At 36.7% G+C, this 18825-nt stretch overlaps 1 long non-coding RNA gene and 2 gene segments (V, D, J or C); 2 read left to right on the forward strand and 1 right to left on the reverse strand.

Moving 5' to 3' along the window:
• Positions 1-1751: 1751 nt before the first annotated feature.
• LOC311283994 (Ig kappa chain V region 4135-like) lies at positions 1752-2244 on the forward strand. The segment is given in 2 exons: positions 1752-1800; positions 1898-2244.
• A 9653-nt stretch (positions 2245-11897) lies between these two features.
• LOC311284489 lies at positions 11898-13978 on the reverse strand. The gene is made up of 2 exons (XR_014626232.1): positions 13634-13978; positions 11898-12337 (listed from the first exon to the last, which is right to left on the reverse strand). It is a non-coding gene; the product is annotated as an uncharacterized lncRNA (long non-coding RNA).
• Positions 13979-16632: 2654 nt separating this feature from the next.
• LOC311283995 (Ig kappa chain V region 4135-like) lies at positions 16633-17103 on the forward strand. The segment is given in 2 exons: positions 16633-16681; positions 16769-17103.
• Positions 17104-18825: the final 1722 nt, after the last annotated feature.

Below are 18825 nucleotides of genomic sequence, written 5' to 3' on the forward strand. Positions count from 1 at the left end.
ATATAAAATATTATTAATTATTGTGTACATATATTGCACATACATGTTCCCATATAAATGTGAATGTATGTTCACACACACACACACACACACACACACACACACACACACACACACACACACACACACACATATATATAATTATTATTATATATAGTTGATATGTAATATATTAACACAATATATTATTCTGTATATTTTCAAATATATAACATGTTAAACCATTTAATATATTGATCATTCATACAGTATATTGGAAAATATATTTTCTTTTTGGGTGCCAGTCCAGAGACTCTTTTGTGCTCTTCTAGATCAGTGATATGACCGAGATCCGCCATATTGGATCTGTCAAATACAGTCAAGAGCAAGTTAACTGTCGACTGCATCTGAAGCCTTTTAATAAAGTTTCATGAGAACTAGTGAATATAATCACTGTGGGACATCGATTAATAAGCACAAAGTTCCATTAGTTGCTTTTATTTGAGACTCAACATGTGGATCAAGATGTGGTTATACTGGAATATACTGTAAGAAACAACTACAATACTGACAAATTACAAGTATAAAATCATCAAACTCTGATCAATCTCTTTATAAACTACAGGCAGGTTCTGCTCCTTATCAATCAGTCAGTACAGTATCAACTTACACTGATAAACACACACAGTCCTGTATGAACACACACCAGTGAAGGCCAGCGCTGCTCTTAGACCTCGACTCTCATCCTGATGATCCAGCAGTTCATCATCCGCTCAAAGAAGAGGATCACTGACAGATAATGAAGATAATCACTGACCTCTACTGGCTCATTCCCTTCAGAACAACCCTATTCACATGTATGAAGATCTATATCTGCAGTAGACATTAGCTCATATTCTCACAGCATTTAGTTGATCATTAATAAGATAATTCTGCATATGGATGTTGCTTATTGAGCTATATAAACACAAAGCAGCGCATTCTCACTACAATGCGTTGATATTTTTGATGAAAATGCATTGATTTGTTAGTGTGAGATGAACAGCATCATGATATTGCAAACTGGTATTTCTTACCATATTATTTTAATGTATTATCTTAATTATAAACACTGGTTTCAGTGAATAAGTCAACACTTATTTCTGCATTGATCAATAAGGCGGATACATATCTAAGCCTCTCCCTCCTATTGAGCACTGGAATTATTACTTTGTTTATGGATTTATATATTTTAAAAAAATCTGAATAGAGGACTATTCACAATCACAAAAGGAATCAAACACATGAAGTTATTCTTTTATTTCAAACTATGTTGATTGAATTGTAATAAAAATATGACTGAATGATAAAGCACACGTACAGTTGTGTATGAAACACACAAAGCAGAGCAGACGACAGATCAGAAAAAAGATGAAGAACAGTCCAAAAGAAATATAAATTCAAGCCTGTTTCCACCTTAGATTGATAATAATTAATAATATTTACCAGTTATTTTTAAACTGATTTGATGATTTACTGCCAACATCCAGTTTGCTGCTGAGAGTGAATCACAGAGAAACAAACTATTATTGAGTGTTTGATGAGGGAAAATGAACTTCTTATCATTGTCATATTCCTCATTTCTGCTCTTCTGTCGTGACTGAGACTCATTTGAGAGGAAACGGCTTTGAATTTGTGTCCCACCCCTGAGACTGAAGCTCAATATCAGCGTCTGTCAGTCAGACTGTTCATCCAACATCTCTGTCCTTCAGTTTCACTCATTCCCAGTAAAGATGAGGACACACACACTGATCTTCTGCTCTCTGCTGCTGCTCCTCAACGGTGACACTCACTTTCACTGCATTTACTGCTTTACATTTACTTGTTTTAGCAAAGATCTTTCATTTATTCTGCTGATTTTCTTCTTGTTGTGTTTCAGAGTGTAGAGGACAGATCACCGTCACTCAGAGTCCCTCAATAACAGCAGAACAACCAGGAGGAACTGTGAATATCAAATGTAAAACCAGCAGAGATGTGTACAATGATGATTTCTTAGCCTGGTACTTACAGAAACCTGGAGAAGCTCCTAAACTCCTGATTTATTACACAAACACCCTCCAGTCAGGAACTCCATCTAGATTCAGTGGCAGTGGATCTAACAGTGATTTCACTCTGACCATCAGTGGAGTCCAGACTGAAGATGCTGGACATTATTACTGTCTGAGTTTCCATTGCAGAACAGATTCTGATGGTGATTGTGAGAGTGATTATACATTCACACAGTGATAAAGAGTCGTACAAAAACCTCTGTCAGTCAGAGTCACAGTGACTGAACTGAAACTGCAGCTGCTCAAAGGAGGATCTGAAATAACATCGTCACACTTGCATCTGAAATAAAACCATCTAAATTAATCTGCACTCTTAATAATTATAGAGTTCAGAAAGAGATTTTGTGCTCTTATAGATCAGTGACACATTTGAGATCTGAGTGATTTCAGTTTGCCCTATTGCCCCATTTTATTAATAATAGATCTTAATTTTCATAATACTCCATGATTATTTCATTTGAGTATCCTGTTAGAATTTACCAGCGGCCAGAGGTGTAAATGACGTGACAAAGGCAGAAATTTTAATTCCAAAGGTGCAAAAAATATCAATATCCAATGGCAATAGTGAAGTAATAGAAAAAACAGATTATAAAAAAATTATAATACCAAAGAAAATAAATCAAAATTGTTGACAACACACAAATGTAAGTTGGCTATGCCGATGTACAGGCCCACACATACAAACAAGATTCAACCTCTCCACACCCGCTTTCTCCCATAAAATGGCTGCCTCTTTTATAGGCCTTAGCTCCTCCTATTTTTGGGAAAAAACATTTTAGGGAGAAACCTATCAATTACAAAGAGGTGACAAGACTGTCATGACATTTCAACTCTAAACCATACATCATTTACATAAACCATACATAAACCATCTTATTTCTAGTACCATATAAAGGGCTCAAAAAAATAAAGACAAAACATAAGAAGAAAACTTACATACTAGGTTCCCTCCCTCCCCCATGAGGTCAGAGCCAGATGGAGTAATCTTCCATAAGCACATTTGTTTATTTGTTTATTTATTTGGATCCCCATTAGCTTCCACAATGTGGTTGCTAGTCTTCCTGGGGCCCATAAATGTGCTGAAACGTGTGTACAGTTAAAATACACAAATATAACATACATATAACATAATCACACATATACATTTATCCACATATACACATTCACGTACATACAGCATTTAAACATGTCAATACCTATAACAGTTTAAACATGGCTACTTACATGCTAGTTTAAACATGGCTACTTTCCTTGTGTACTGGTTTGGCTAGTGAGGAGTGCACCAGAAGGTATGTGTAGCTATTAGAAATGCATGAAGTTAACTTGGTAACTGAATAAGATTGAATAAACCCTTATTGTATAAAGTGTTTTTGGTGTACTTTTCTGTGTAATGGTGGAAACAGTTTGTTGTGTGCACAGACCCGTGCTCAATCCCTTTAAAATAAAAGTCCTGGGTCACAGTCAGTCTGTCACATTTCCCATACTAACATGTAATTTGTTTACTATTGACCGTATTCATACTATATACTGCAGACAGTAAGAGTTTTATATTAGCTTGCTGTTTTAATTATAGCTCTGATCATCAGTTCAGTTTAGACACGCCTCTCCCTCCTCTGCACCAATCAGACGCCTCTGATAAGAACGAGCCAGATAAGAAATTTAATTTGTGATTTTAACTGAATTTTTATTGAAAACTTATTCACAAAATTATGGGAAGGTATAAACTGGCAGCTGATGATAACATGACCTTATAAACTGATGAATATGAACAAACCCGTTACAGTGAACAACTAGATGAGGATAAACGATTTCAGCAGGAATTACAGAAACCTGGAGAAACTCCTGATTTATTATACAAACCTCCTCAACAGTGAAAGTGAGAGAGTTAAACTCATATTTCATCATCAGGAGTGATTGTGTTTCTCTCAGAATAGAGCAGATGTTCATCGTCCTCTAATGATATTCCTGTAATACCAGAAACACTTCAAATAACTATTAAGCATTCAAATATGTAGTTTTTTTTTTTGCATTTTGAAATGTAGACTTGGTATTTAATTTTTAAAATGTGGTTTTAGGCAGAAATGTAACTATGTGGCTAATTGTATGATCATGTTGTGTGTTGCTGTGTTAAGAGTTTAGAAAAAGTACTTTAAGTATTGGTAAACGCTTGTTAGTAATTGTAAAACACTGTAATTCAGTGAATAAGTGGAGCGATACTCAGAGCTGGAGTCGAGTCTCGTGACAGAAGCAGATCCTCCATCATCACACACAGATGTGTTTAACCTGCAGCTTTAGTGCTGGATTTTACAGAGACTCTTTCTGCAAGTTTCATCGTTACGCGACAAGAGACTGACTTTATGAGTGAGTCAATGAATCATTAACTCAACCGATTCATTTAAATCACTGATTCATTCAAGAAATACTATGTTTCTCAGAGTCGAGCTGCGGTTGTTTCTACTGTGGCTTCGTCTGGAAATATTTCAGTTGGCCGAACAAAACAAAACTGGCAATATAAATTACTAAAATGTAAATCACTCAAACAGTGCCCCTGCTCGTCTGATGTTGCTTTATCAATAAAGGATTATATTAACATGTGAAATGTTTTGTATCTCCATGAAAGCACTAGCCTGACGTCGTCATACTCAGGTTCTAGTCAGAATATGAGTCTGATCTGCTGTGATTAAGGCGCGTGTTTCAACCGAACCAGGAAAGAAAATGCCTCTGCACTCAATTGGATAGACCTACAACCAATCAGAGCAACGGAGAAACTGCAATGACCACAGGGTTTTCATTGCGCCCCATCTTCTTAGCGACCATCGGGGCCAGCTGATATTTTCGATAGACAAATGGCTTAATCGCGGTTCTTGTTCCTCTTTTAAAATTAATGCGCTGTCGATATCTTCTATAACAGATGTGATGACGGCGTCTTTGTTGTAAACATATTCAACCCAAGCACTCTTTGGTGACGTGGATGATTACATTACTGTTGATCATCTGTCCATCACCGTATAAAGCCCGTCCTGACAATTTGATTGGTCCGAACAGCTCTGGTTTGAGCTTAATTGCTCCACAACGGTAGCCTGGTTCTACCAGACTCTAGTACATTTCATTTGTACTGAAGGAAAAGGAAATTGAGCGGAAGTACGTAGGAGGGCGGAGCCAGGCTACCACAACGGATCAAGTCCAGACCAAACTTCCCGACCTCAAATGTTGTGGGCGGGGCGAAGTTCGGCTGGCATCCAGACTATGAAAGCACATTAAAGTTAAATCTGTGACTCCTGAAGCGTTTGCATAGAGTGTGTTTTACATGAGCGACACACGCTTCAGTGCTCTGCATGTGTTTATAACTCTGTCAAACATCAAACATGATCAACAACTGTTTTTCACTAGAACTGAACCTTCAACCTACAAAAATGACTTTCATCACCATATTGATCTGGACGCTGGCAGTGTTATGTCGAGGTTTGTGTCAGTCAAGATTACAAACGTTATTCACTCGTGATCCTAAAATAAGGTTGTTTGTGATTTCTAATCTTTCTCTTTTGTCAGAATCTGTTGGGCAGGAGACAGTGACTCAAACTCCCTCAGAGCTGCTCTATGAAACTGGACAATCAGTCGCTGTAAACTGTATATTTAACAGAGATCCAAACATTCTGAACTGGTACTTACAGAAACCTGGAGAAGCTCCTAAACTCCTGATTTATCGTGTAAAAGAACTCCAGTCAGGAACTCCATCTAGATTCAATGGCAGTGGATCTAACAGTGATTTCACTCTGACCATCAGTGGAGTCCAGACTGAAGATGCTGGACATTATTACTGTCAGAGTCGCCACATCATCAACAGTAGCTATGTGTTCACACAGTGATAAAGAGTCGTACAAAAACCTCCATCAGTCAGAGTCACAGTGACTGAACTGAAACTGCAGCTGCTCAAAGAAATAACATCGTCACACTTGCATCTGAAATAAAACCATCTAAATTAATCTGACACTCTTAATAATTATAGAGTTCAGAAAGAGATTTTGTGCTCTTATAGATCAGTGACACAATTGAGATCTGAGTGATTTGTTTGCCCTAGTTGCTCCCTTTTATTAATAATAGACTTTAATTTTCATAATAGTCGTTGTTTCATTTGACCATCCTAACATGTGATTTGTTTACTATGCACTGTATTCATACTATATACTGCAGACAGTGAGAGTTTCATATTAGCTTGCTGTTTTAATTGTAGCTCTGATAATTAGTTCAGTTTAGACACGCCTCTCCCTCCTCTGCACCAATCAGACGCCTCTGATAAGAAAGAGCAAGAAAATAATTTTCATTTTGCGTTTTTAACTGATTTTTAATTGAACATGTATTCACAAAACTATGAGAAGGTATAAAGTGGGAGGTGACGATAACATGACCTGATAAACCTCAGTGTAAACTGATGAATATGAACAAACCCGTTACAATAGTGAACAACTGGAACAGGATGAACTATTTCAGCAGGAATTACAGAAACCTGGAGAAACTCCTGAACTCCTGATTTATTATACAAACCTCCTCAACAGTGAAACTGAGCGAGTTAAACTCATATTTCATCATCAGGAGTGACTGTGTTTCTCAATAGAGCAGATGTTCATCGTCCTCAGAGTTTGATTTTCTTGTAATACCAGAAACACTTAAAATAACTATTACGCATAAAAACATGTAGAAAATGTTTTCTTTTGCATTTTTAAATGTAGATTTGGTATTTAATAAACAAAATGTGGTTTTGGGCAGAAAATTAACTAGTTGGTAATTGTGTGACGTAGGTGTGTTGCTGTGTTAAGAGTTTAGAAAAAGTACTGTAAGTATTGGTAAACGCTTGTTAGTAATTGTAAACTGTAATTCAGTGAATAAGTGGAGCGATACTCAGAGCTGGAGTCGAGTCTCGTGACAGAAGCAGATCCTCCATCATCACACACAGATGTGTTTAACCTGCAGCTTTAGTGCTGGATTTTACAGAGACTCTTTCTGCAAGTTTCATCGTTACGAGACAAGAGACTGAATTGAGTGTAGAGCTGCTCCTTCATATTCAACTACTCTTCAGTCGACTAGAAGAGGCTTGGTCAACTAAAAAGTTTATTCATCAGTTAGTCACAGAAAAAAAAAAACTTGTGGCGAAGTCACTCAGTCTGTGAGGGACAGATCGTTACCGGCGGGTCTCTGTAGTTTGCCGGTGCGCTGTGACAAGCTTTATGTGTGCGCTTGAGCTCTGATTAGCCGATGTATTATATATCGTCACCTTCCTAAAATAATTGCCCAAGTCATTTTTTCAGGTTTCTCAGAAAACACAAAAAACTGAAAAATGGTTGAGTAGATTTTCGTTCTTCTTGATGCAGCTGCCATCTTGAAAAGCTTGAAAAGCAATGTCTTTTGACTTAAGCAAAATAAAACGGCCTAAGTCACACTCTTGACATCGGCCATTACACTACAGGGGTAGAATAGCATGATCTGTTCAACTGAGGATGAGGGTGATTTTACCAGAGGTGGTAAATATTAAGTTGAGATATCTCAACTTATCATGAGATAACTTATGCAACAAAAAAAATCATTTTTGTCAAAAAATGACTTGGGCAATTATTTTAGGAAGGTGACGATATAGGAAATAAAGACTTATTATTATGATTTATATGGCTTATTAATATTGTTGGGGATTGCCCCACTGAAAACTGGTGGATTATATTATTGACCGCTGCAAAACTCTGGTCAGGGAGTCAGAGTCATCAGACAGAGTTTAGCCGTTTGTTGTTGTTGTTTTCTGCTTGGTTACTACTTTTTTTGTATATTGACAACATTTGTATACGCATATATATTTTCTTTCCCCTACGAGAGATTTGTATGTTGCTTTTTTTTTTCTTTTTTTTTTTTAAATATAAATAAATAAATTCACTAACGCGCCAGTTCAAGTTCAACTTTAACTTTATTAAGATCCCATTGTGGGCAATTTCTATGCAGCGTAGTAGAAACATAAAATATAGACCACAATATAAAACAAAATAAATAAGAACACAACAGTAGGCTATACATTTAAAACACTAATATTTACCATTCTGAGGATTTAACAATCAAACGATTGCACAAGGGACAAATTAATATTTGTATCAATTGTTTTGCATCTTTTGTAGTCTAGCGAGAGCAGAATAGAGAACTTTGAGTGAAAAAAAAAGGTCACTACCTAAGAGCATGCTTAAGGACATAACTGTTGAATAAAACTGACAGACTTCTTTTTGGTATTCACACCAAAACGCAGTTTATTGTCAATAATAGTCCTAAATATTTATAACTTTCCACACACTCCACCTTCTCACCTTTAATGAACGTATACTGGGAAGAATGAGCTTCAGTTCTGAAATCAATAGTCATATCTTTGGTCTTAGATATTCAGCTGCAGACAAGCATCACCACACCATTTTACAAAGTCATCAACAACTTAAACATAAGTTAAATTTTTTTTGAAGTTGTAAATATTCTCTGATCCATTTTCTCTTGCCCGGGTATGTTTTTCTGATATGTTGACGCTTTACAGGAACTCCGCTTCCACAACGATTACGTATTTACGGTTATTGTGAGAAAGGTCTATAGGCAATTACACTGAGTCCGTACGTGCTGAGAACGCTGTACTACGTTATTTGCATACAACGCAACTTAAGAATCTGGATCCTTCGAAGGCCGTGAAGGTCGGACTGAGTGTTAAATGGGAAATGTGAGTGTTGTTTCACGGAAAATGAAGACGCATTTGAAGGAGCCTTTGAATTGAGACAGACTTCGAAGGATGAAGTCTCTGAATCGGTAGAAAAAGCTGAAAGAAGCGCTGAAATCACATACTCTCTTGATACTTATTTTGATTTTAGTAATTACTTCACGGCCGCTAAAAAAGTCAGTTCTATATAGTATAAATGAGTGTGTGTGTGTGTAATCCAGACTTACTACATTCGCCATGTTGTCATTATCATGTGATCTACCCAATCTTCACTGTCATTCACAGATCCTCTCCTGTGGCCTCATGGGATAGTAAAGTGTCCATCGTATCACACTTCAGGATCTCTCCAAAAGTAGTCGGACATCCGAGTACTTTTTGCTTTTGTGAGTATTGTCAATCCGGACATCCTTCTTTTGTCACATACTGTTTTTTGCTTACTATATAAAAGATGTGATTTCAGAAGCAGCCATTAACTTTATCATCCGATTAAAAACACTGATTCATTCAGGAACTATTGTGAAAGTGACATATGAAGGCCAGGTGTGGAAACCCAAACTCAGAGTTTGTCCTCTGCATTAAACCTATCTGACTCTCTCTAACTATTAGGCCACGACTGTGTTTCTCAGAGTCGCACTGGTTTGTTTTACTGTGGTTTCGTTTGGAAATATTTCAGTTAGCCGTAACTTTCAGTTAGTAAATAACTACTGGCAATATAAATGACTAAAATGTAAAGTACTCAATAATAGATTCTTGTTCATTAAACTGTTGTAGCAAAGCAATATCACACGCACACATGTTGGTCTGATATTCAGAAAATATTGCTTTATATCAATAAAGGATCATATTAACATGAAATGAAAGCACATTAAACTTAAATCTGTGACTCCTGAAGCGTTTGCATAGAGTGTGTTTTACATGAGCGACACACGCTTCAGTGCTCTGCATGTGTTTATAACTCTGTCAAACATCAAACATGATCAACAACTGTTTTTCACTAGAACTGAACCTTCAACCTACAAAAATGACTTTCATCACCATATTGATCTGGACGCTGGCAGTGTTATGTCGAGGTTTGTGTCAGTCAAGATTACAAACGTTATTCACTCGTTATCTTTATGTGTGTTGTGAAGATATAAGGTTGTAAAAGTGTGTGTGATTTCTAATCTTTCTCTCTTGTCAGAATCTGTTGGGCAGGAGACAGTGACTCAAACTCCCTCAAATAATTTTTACATTTTCAAAAAAACATCACTTAGTATAAACTGACTTCCTCATGGGGACCAAAAAAGGTCCCCACACGAACAAGGATTTTGGATATTGCCATCCTTAAGGGGACATTTTGTCCCCATAATGTAGGGTTTAACAGGCCACACACACACACACACACACACACACACACACACTAAAGACACACAGAGGACAAACACAGGAACTACACATGTGCTCAAAACTGACTTATGACTGAAATCATCTCTATTATGATCAGTCCTGTGAGACGAGTTTGACTCTAATATGCTCAGAATCAGAGAAAAATGAGTGTGTAAATGTATAGAGCTGGTAAGTCCCGCCCCCTTCGCTAACCCCGCTGGACCTCTAGGTTGAAAAATCGTCAATGCAAGTGAATGGGAGAAAATAATTATTTTCTGGTCCCGTTTGAATTGTGCCATGAATGTGAACATATGTTGTCTGTGAATTTTTTATATAATCTTTCGTGTGAAGAATGCTCCATTTTCGCGGGTAGAAGTTTGATACGGTTAGACTTTGTGTGAGAGCACTTTGTGGACTACAACTCTTCTCTGCTTTCAACGCATTTGAAACGTCACCACCACTCGCACACGGACACTAGCTCACGGATCCCGCTAAACATGGCTGTGTCTTTGGTGCACTTCACCGCCTTCTTTCAGGGAGAGGACAAAGTCGTTGAGGTTGGCGAAAACCACGGGTAAGTCAACTTTATGGGGTGACGTCACATAGGCGACATGTAGTCTTTCTCGTTATGTCTTTTCCACAACTGCTAGCCGAAGAATCATACCATATACTGTCAAACTCGTAACATGAAAGATTATATAAAAAATTCACAGACAACATATGTTCACATTCATGGCACAATTCAAACGGGACCAGAAAATAATTATTTTCTCCCATTCACTTGCATTGACGATTTTTCAACCTAGAGGTCCAGCGGGGTTAGCGAAGGGGGCGGGACTTACCAGCTCTATATGAAATCAAACAAACAATAATGGCGTCATAAGTTGTTTTGTTTACAGCTACACTGTAAAGTCATGAAGTTATTTTTAAGTAGCTCCTCCATCTCAAACTGATAATGACTTTACTCATAACTCATTTTAGCAGAAGTGAAACTGCTCCAGTTCAGAGCGTTGAACCAGTAAAAGAGTGAAACTGTGAGTTTGAGGTGTAGATCTCATTTGCATTGTCAGGTTTAGTGATTGTGACGGTCTCAGAATAGAGCAGCTCGTCTCCAGTGACCATGTTCAAACCCCAAGAGCTTCATTTCACATTTACTGCTGAATGCAGCTGTTCTCAACTATTACAATTAGGGGTGTAACGAGACCCTTATGTCACCATCCTGAACTCACAATACCATATTATTGCCATACTCCATCAAAATGGTCAATTTGGTTTAACATTGTGTGTGTAAATGAATAGGCTTGGACTTGGTGCTGATAACCCAATGCAGGACAATAGAGACACCAGAATAACAATATTCATGATTCTGAAGATGAAAATACTGAATTATTTCAGACGAATATGCTTGATGTCTCTGACTAGATATATCTAAAATAATGTAGGCCACTTTTTACTGGTAACATCAGACATTTGGCATTATCAGGACCCACAAATATTCCCCCATTGCATTATTATACATTATATTCAACATTATATACAGTAGTTTAATGTAGTAGTGACACGAAAACCCTGAAAACTTCCTAAACTTTAATTTTGGGTGAATAATACGATACATATTGTCACTATCCACTGTAATTATTGTTCCACCCCTAATTCCAATCAATCAAAAGCCGCTGAAACTTTAGTGCAGGACTTTGAAGGAACGACACACTGATCAATGATGCAGTCCAACACAAATGTGCGCTTGCGTTCAGATGAAGCTTTATTGAATGAACAGCAATGGCAGCACATTGACAGACTGCTTCAGTATTGAGCTGTAAATCACGTGACGCTCAGATACGCTGGTCTTCACTGGAGAAACATCAGCACTCGGAGCTCTTGAGGAACGAGGCCTCGTGAGCAGCTCCGGCATGTGTTCCTCTGCAGACGAAGCGCTCTGCGGCTTCCCAGCGTGCTTTGCTGAGGCTCAGGACGCTGCTGCGACTGTAGAGACCGTCCCGCTCGCTCTCTGCGCTGGTCTGAACCCCCTCGGTGACCTCTGACCCGTCCAGCGTCCAGCTCACCGTCGCCCCCTGTGGAGAGTAAGAGCTGAGCAGGCAGAGCAGAGCGGGGGGGTCTCCAGAGATCAGCAGAGAAGAGGGAGACAGCAGAGACACGGAGGGAGACACGGAGGGACCCGCTGGACACACACACACACACACATTCATGAATGATCATTTGATTTTAAATATACAAGTTACATTTTAAATGATCCACAGAATGAGTTTGAAAAACATTGTCCAAGTAAATTGATGGTTATATTGTGATGTCGTTGCTATTCAGAAACTCACAATCATAAACATCAGCAAATTTGATCATTTAAATGATTAATTTTCAAAATGCTCTTTAACTGAGTTTCTTTTTGTCTGATGAAAATTATAAAAATCATATTTATGTTGTCTGCATTATATACAACTTTTGTTTCATACATTTTTAAAAGCCCTTAATAGTTACATTTACCAAGAATTATAGACAAATTTATATATATAAAGGAATTATTGAATAGATTTTAAAGTATCTGCAGTCAATACATGACATGAACTAAATGTTAGCAATAATAAGATTTTAAATATTCATGTAAAATTAAATTACATTTAAAATAGCTATACAAACATTTAATAAAAAAATACACATTTGATTTTTTCAGAAGTTGCAGGACATTTTAATCTCAACTAATTTTTAACAACATTGTCCACATGAAAATGTATTAATATATTGTGATTTCTTCATAAGATTTTGAAATCAGTTTTAAATAATAATTTCAATATTAATTTGTAAAAATATTCATACATTTTGATACTCACAAAAAATCAATCATAATTTTCAGCAAAGTTTCAATATATATTTTAAATTCTGCTGTTTAGACACTTATAATCATAATCATCAGCAAACTTAACAGTTTAAATTGTTGATTTTTAAAATACTTATTAACTAAATATCTCTTTGTCTGATGAAGACGCTTACACACAAAATGTACTATCAAACTTTGGATGCATTTAAAAACCCTTTAAATTTACTATTAATTATAGACAAAATTATTTATATCAAGAAATAATTGAATATATCATAAAATACTGCAATCCATAGCCTACATTAAAATCCAATCAAATGTTACCAATAATAATTAAATGATGAATGTAAAATTAAAAATAACATTTAAAAACAATATGAAATATAAATCTTAAGTAAATAATAAAATAGTTAAATGATAAATTGCTTTTCAAAAACATATTTTTATAATAAATGAATTAACTTGTTGACAAATAAGATCATCTTTTAGATGTTTTTAAGGTTCAATCATGGCATTTTAAGATCATCACTAAGAATTATCTTGCTGAAATAATCTAAACAATAAAATAAAATGAATTAATTAAAATTATTATTATTATTATTATCTTATTAGATAACATTTTTATTGAGAATAGAAAAGACTTACTGATCGTCAGTTTAGTTCCTCCACCGAAAGTGTACCACAGTGTTTCATTCTAGTGAAAGAGTCGTACAAAAACCTCCGTCACACTCAAATGAACACACACTCCAGCAGAGAAAGAGACGGACAACACTCACACACACACACACACACACACACACACACACACACACACTGATATGAGACTCAACATCAGGATTATTGAACATCTCATCGTCTCTAAATGTCTCTTAATGCATGAAAACTATTAAATCTAAATAAATAATATAATCAGAAAGACTCTGTGCTGATCTTTACACATCTTAACTGGGAGTTTCTAAATGATCATGTGTTTCTCAAAGCATTTTAATAAGTGTTGATGACCTGTGACCTCTGGAATGACCTTTGCCCTCTCATGGAGTTCACAGTGAAATACTTGTTTCTTTTAGTGATGAAACTGTCATTTGATTGATCAGAAAGTCTGAACTCTGAAGCAGAGACTCGTGCAGAATAAAGAAGAAATGATTTGTAAACTCCTACAGAAGTGAAAACACACTCCACTGGATCATGAGAATAAAACACATTAAAGGCCACAAAACTGGATCAGTTTCTTCTGCATGTGTTCATTTTCATGTGTGTTTTCCTCCAGCTGGTTTTTGCTCAGAGAGTCACTTTGCATCGGCACGTGTTTCAGCTCTCCGAGTGTTTATAGCCTTCAGACTCACACACTTTATAACACACTGCTGTTTACCACGGTACAAACCCAACACACACCATGAATCTCTTCAGCAGCTTCATCTGGATTCTGACCGCTTTTATTCCAGGTAACAGAAGTCAAAGCTTGTCATTTCTGAGTCTTTAATCTTCATGTCATTTGATGAAACTCATATAATGTTGTTGTCAACAGCGTCCAGAGGAATCACTGTGACTCAGCCTGAAGTTGTGAATGTTTCTGAAGGACAAATCGCCACTATAGACTGTAAAACTGATGCTGGGATAAATGGCGATGATTTAGCTTGGTATCAGCAGAAACACGGAGAAGCTCCTAAAGTCATCATTTATGGGGTAAATGATCTCTATGATAACAGTCTCAGTCGATTCAGTGGGAAAGGAAGATCTGGAGGAACAGATTTCACTCTGACCATCAGTGGAGTCCAGACTGAAGATGCTGGACATTATTACTGTATGAGTGTACACTACATCAGTAACTGGGTGTTCACACAGTGATAAAGAGTCGTACAAAAACCTTCGTCAGTCAGAGTCACAGTGACTGAACTGAAACTGCAGCTGCTCAAACACACACACACACACACACACACACACACACACACACACACACACACACACACACACACACAGTCTAGAATGAAAGGCATAAAGCGGCGCAGAAGAGCGACTGAAGCTGATGTGGAGTCGGCCATTTCCTCTATATCTGGTTTTCTCCAGTTTAAGCGTTAGAGAGTTAGTGTATTTTTATTGTACTTTTCTTTATTTTTGTAGTTTAGTTAGTTTCTCCCTAATAGTCCGAGGGTTTGTGTGTGTTGTTTTGGCCTTGCTCCCTCTTGAAGTCTTGAAATCCTCCACATTTGTAGAATAAAACTAGTTTTTGACATTGAGTTGTTTTCGGTCGTTGTTAAAGCTGGTGTTGGGAACTGAAGCTCGCTGTCTCCACACATCACTCCATCTATTATAACTTTATACTTCATTTCTACAAATATAAACCTTTTTCCTCCTGAAGTATCAGACAGAGCTGATCATTAAGAGAAATACTATTAAGACCATAACCATCTTTACAGTGTTACTGACAAACATTCAATGTCTCGAATTACACTCAAGAAGAAACTGGACAAACTGAGAGTGCGTCTTTTCTACAGTCAAACCAAACATTATTCAGACACCAGTTATACAGTGTAATTGTTTATATATTTTTACTAGTGTGTGCAGGACACTATAGTTCATTTATGTAAGTGAGGATAGCAAAATAAAGGAAACTGTGACATATTATACCCAATAATTCTTCATAAAGTGGAAATTATAAATTTTATTTAAAAAAAATGGGACCAAAAATGATTCAGACACTTTGACCTGATCATGTTTTGCTCAAAGTTATCTGACATTATCAAGATGAATTTGTTCTGACAAAGTTTAATATTTGTCATATTTTATTACCATTTTCTAAACTATAGCGGATAAACTGATAATGTGAGAAATGTTGAAGGTGTCTGAATACATTCTGGTTTGACTGTATATAGTTTTATAAAGTATATCATCATCAGTTTGGAGCCGCTGCTGAAAGTGAACCAGTGAAATAAACTAATAGATCAGTTTGAGTAGATATAGAATAGATTTTGTTCGGACTGATAACATGTGCTCTGACTCTGTCTGATATATGGACTATGACTGGATTATACTTGTAAATAAACTGCATTTGGATCCTCACTCTCTGAATGCTGTGTTTCCACCGTCAAATCATTACAACAGAAACTCACTGACTTCCCCTGCTTTATGAAGATCATCATCACTGAATTACTGACTGAATTTATTAAAGTGAACATGTTTATATCATGTGTGACTCTCAATCAAACTCAGTTATTCAGTGACTGACAGAGACTCGTGTGTGTGATGATCCTCATGTCTGTTCATAAACTGCAGGAACACACATGGATTTGGTGTAAAATTTGGGGATTAACAGTGACGTTTCACTCCAACTACAGTAAAAATATTCTCAAAGTCTCACAGCAGATATTCAGGTTTATATACTAAAGTTGGTCTTGTAGATGTATCAGAACTGAATTGAATTATATCATTTTTAACATTTTGTAGAAGGTCAAATATTATGAAAAACATTCATTTTTACTCTGTTTTCACTTCAGTGATTGTGTTTTGTGTCTGTTAATGAGTGACTGTCTTCAGGGAAATGATGTGGAGTGTGTTTGCATATTGATCAGATCTTCAGTGTGTGAGAGTGTTTATAGTGCTGTGAGTTTAACACTTCATCACTGACACACACAACAATCTTCATCAACATGACCTTCTTCATCATCTTCATCTGGACTCTCACAGCGTTTGCTCAAGGTTTGTGGAGCACAAGTTTGATATTAATTCATTTCTTCAAGTATATTGTCAAAGTTTTGAGTGTATTTTCTTCTTGTTGTGTTTCAGAGTGTAGAGGACAGATCACCGTCACTCAGAGTCCCTCAATAACAGCAGAACAACCAGGAGGAACTGTGAATATCAAATGTAAAACCAGCAGAGATGTGTACAATGATGGTTCTGATGATATCTTAGCCTGGTACTTACAGAAACCTGGAGAAGCTCCTAAACTCCTGATTTATTGGGCCAATCGCCTCCAGTCAGGAATTCCATCTAGATTCAGTGGCAGTGGATCTGACAGTGATTTCACTCTGACCATCAGTGGAGTCCAGACTGAAGATGCTGGACATTATTACTGTCAGAGTGCACACTTGATCAGCAGTAACTGGGTGTTCACACAGTGATAAAGAGTCGTACAAAAACCTCCGTCAGTCAGAGTCACAGTGACTGAACTGAAACTGCAGCTGCTCAAACACTTTCACACACACACACACACACACACACACACACACACACACACACACACACACACACACACACACACACACACACACACACACACACACACACACACACACACAACAGTGAGGATATTTTCATTGGTATTACATGAAATAGAAAGCATTCATTTCAGTTTTTCACATGCTAAATATTTAAATGAATCTATAACACTCTTTATCTTATTAAATGTATCTAACACTAAAGGTTCATGATTTGTCCACATGTTCTTGTTTCATCATGAATCTGCAGGAGTGTTCAGGCTCCACTGACTGAAGTTTACTTATAAAATGTGAGTTAAAGCCCTGATCTAATGAAAGACCTGAAACTAAAATGACACAAAGAAGAACTCAAAGATACAAATATATTTTATTTAATGACTGAGTTTTAATAAAATCACACACACACACACACACACACACACACACACACACACACACAGTCTAGAATGAAAGGCATAAAGCGGCGCAGAAGAGCGACTGAAGCTGATGTGGAGTCGGCCATTTCCTTTATATCTGGTTTTCTCCAGTTTAAGCGTTAGAGAGTTAGTGTATTTTTATTGTAGGGTAGAGTGGGGGAAAACGCCCCCCTTAAGGAAAATGTGACATTACAGTGAAACAAAACATAAATGTGATTAGAATTGCCATCCTGGTTTTGAGTGACTATAGCAGGAGTTATTCACCAAATATTAAAATTGCTCAGCCTTCATAATTAATTAGTATTTTCACTGAAAATATTTTTGTACAAAGGGGGCGTTTTGCCCCAGCGGTGGGGTAAAACGCCCCCCAAGGTGGGGTAAAATGCCCCCTTACTTACCAACCAGTTTGCTTCATAGATCAACAGCTAAATTAACAGACAATAGTTTTTAATCTCTAAAGGTAAAAGGCAAGTAATGTATCAACATGTGTATATATATTAATATTTATTTCAGTAATGTTCAAAATAGGCTAAATTAACTACCTTCCCTCAGTGAGCTAACTGTGCTAGCAAGCTAACTATAGTTAATGCTCACTTGAGGTAATTTTTTCATGTTTTGTTCAAATATTTTGATTTTACCACCTAGTTATACTGCATTAAGTGTAAAACAAAGGATTTGATAGACAGAAATATTTTATTATAGTAATTATGATAGAGAAACTATGCCCCCAGGGGGGCGTTTTACCCCTCAAGCTATGAGTTTAAAAAAAAAATGTTTAATTTTTAAAATATAATTATATTCCTTATAAATAATATATGATCTCAAACTACAGATTTCACTATTCATCTATCATACATCACTGCGATATCCTGCAGAACAATATTCTCTTAAACACTTATTTACTAATATCTGAAAATTATAGCATTTACCATGTAATCCTCTTCTCTTCAAATGTGTCGCTGGTGTCAGCTTCTCCATAGAGATTTGTATATCCCCGTTATCAACGTAGTGCATAGCAACAGTAAAAATGTATCTTGACTACTTTTAGTGGTTATTTGGGGAAAAACAGTAGGGGGGCGTTTTACCCCAGGGGGGCGTTTTCCCCCACTCTACCCTACTTTTCTTTATTTTTGTAGTTTAGTTAGTTTCTCCCTAATAGTCCGAGGGTTTGTGTGTGTTGTTTTGGCCTTGCTCCCTCTTGAAGTCTTGA

This window comes from Rutilus rutilus (assembly GCF_951802725.1).
Source record: "Rutilus rutilus genome assembly, chromosome: 24".
Lineage (NCBI taxonomy): Eukaryota > Metazoa > Chordata > Actinopteri > Cypriniformes > Leuciscidae > Rutilus > Rutilus rutilus.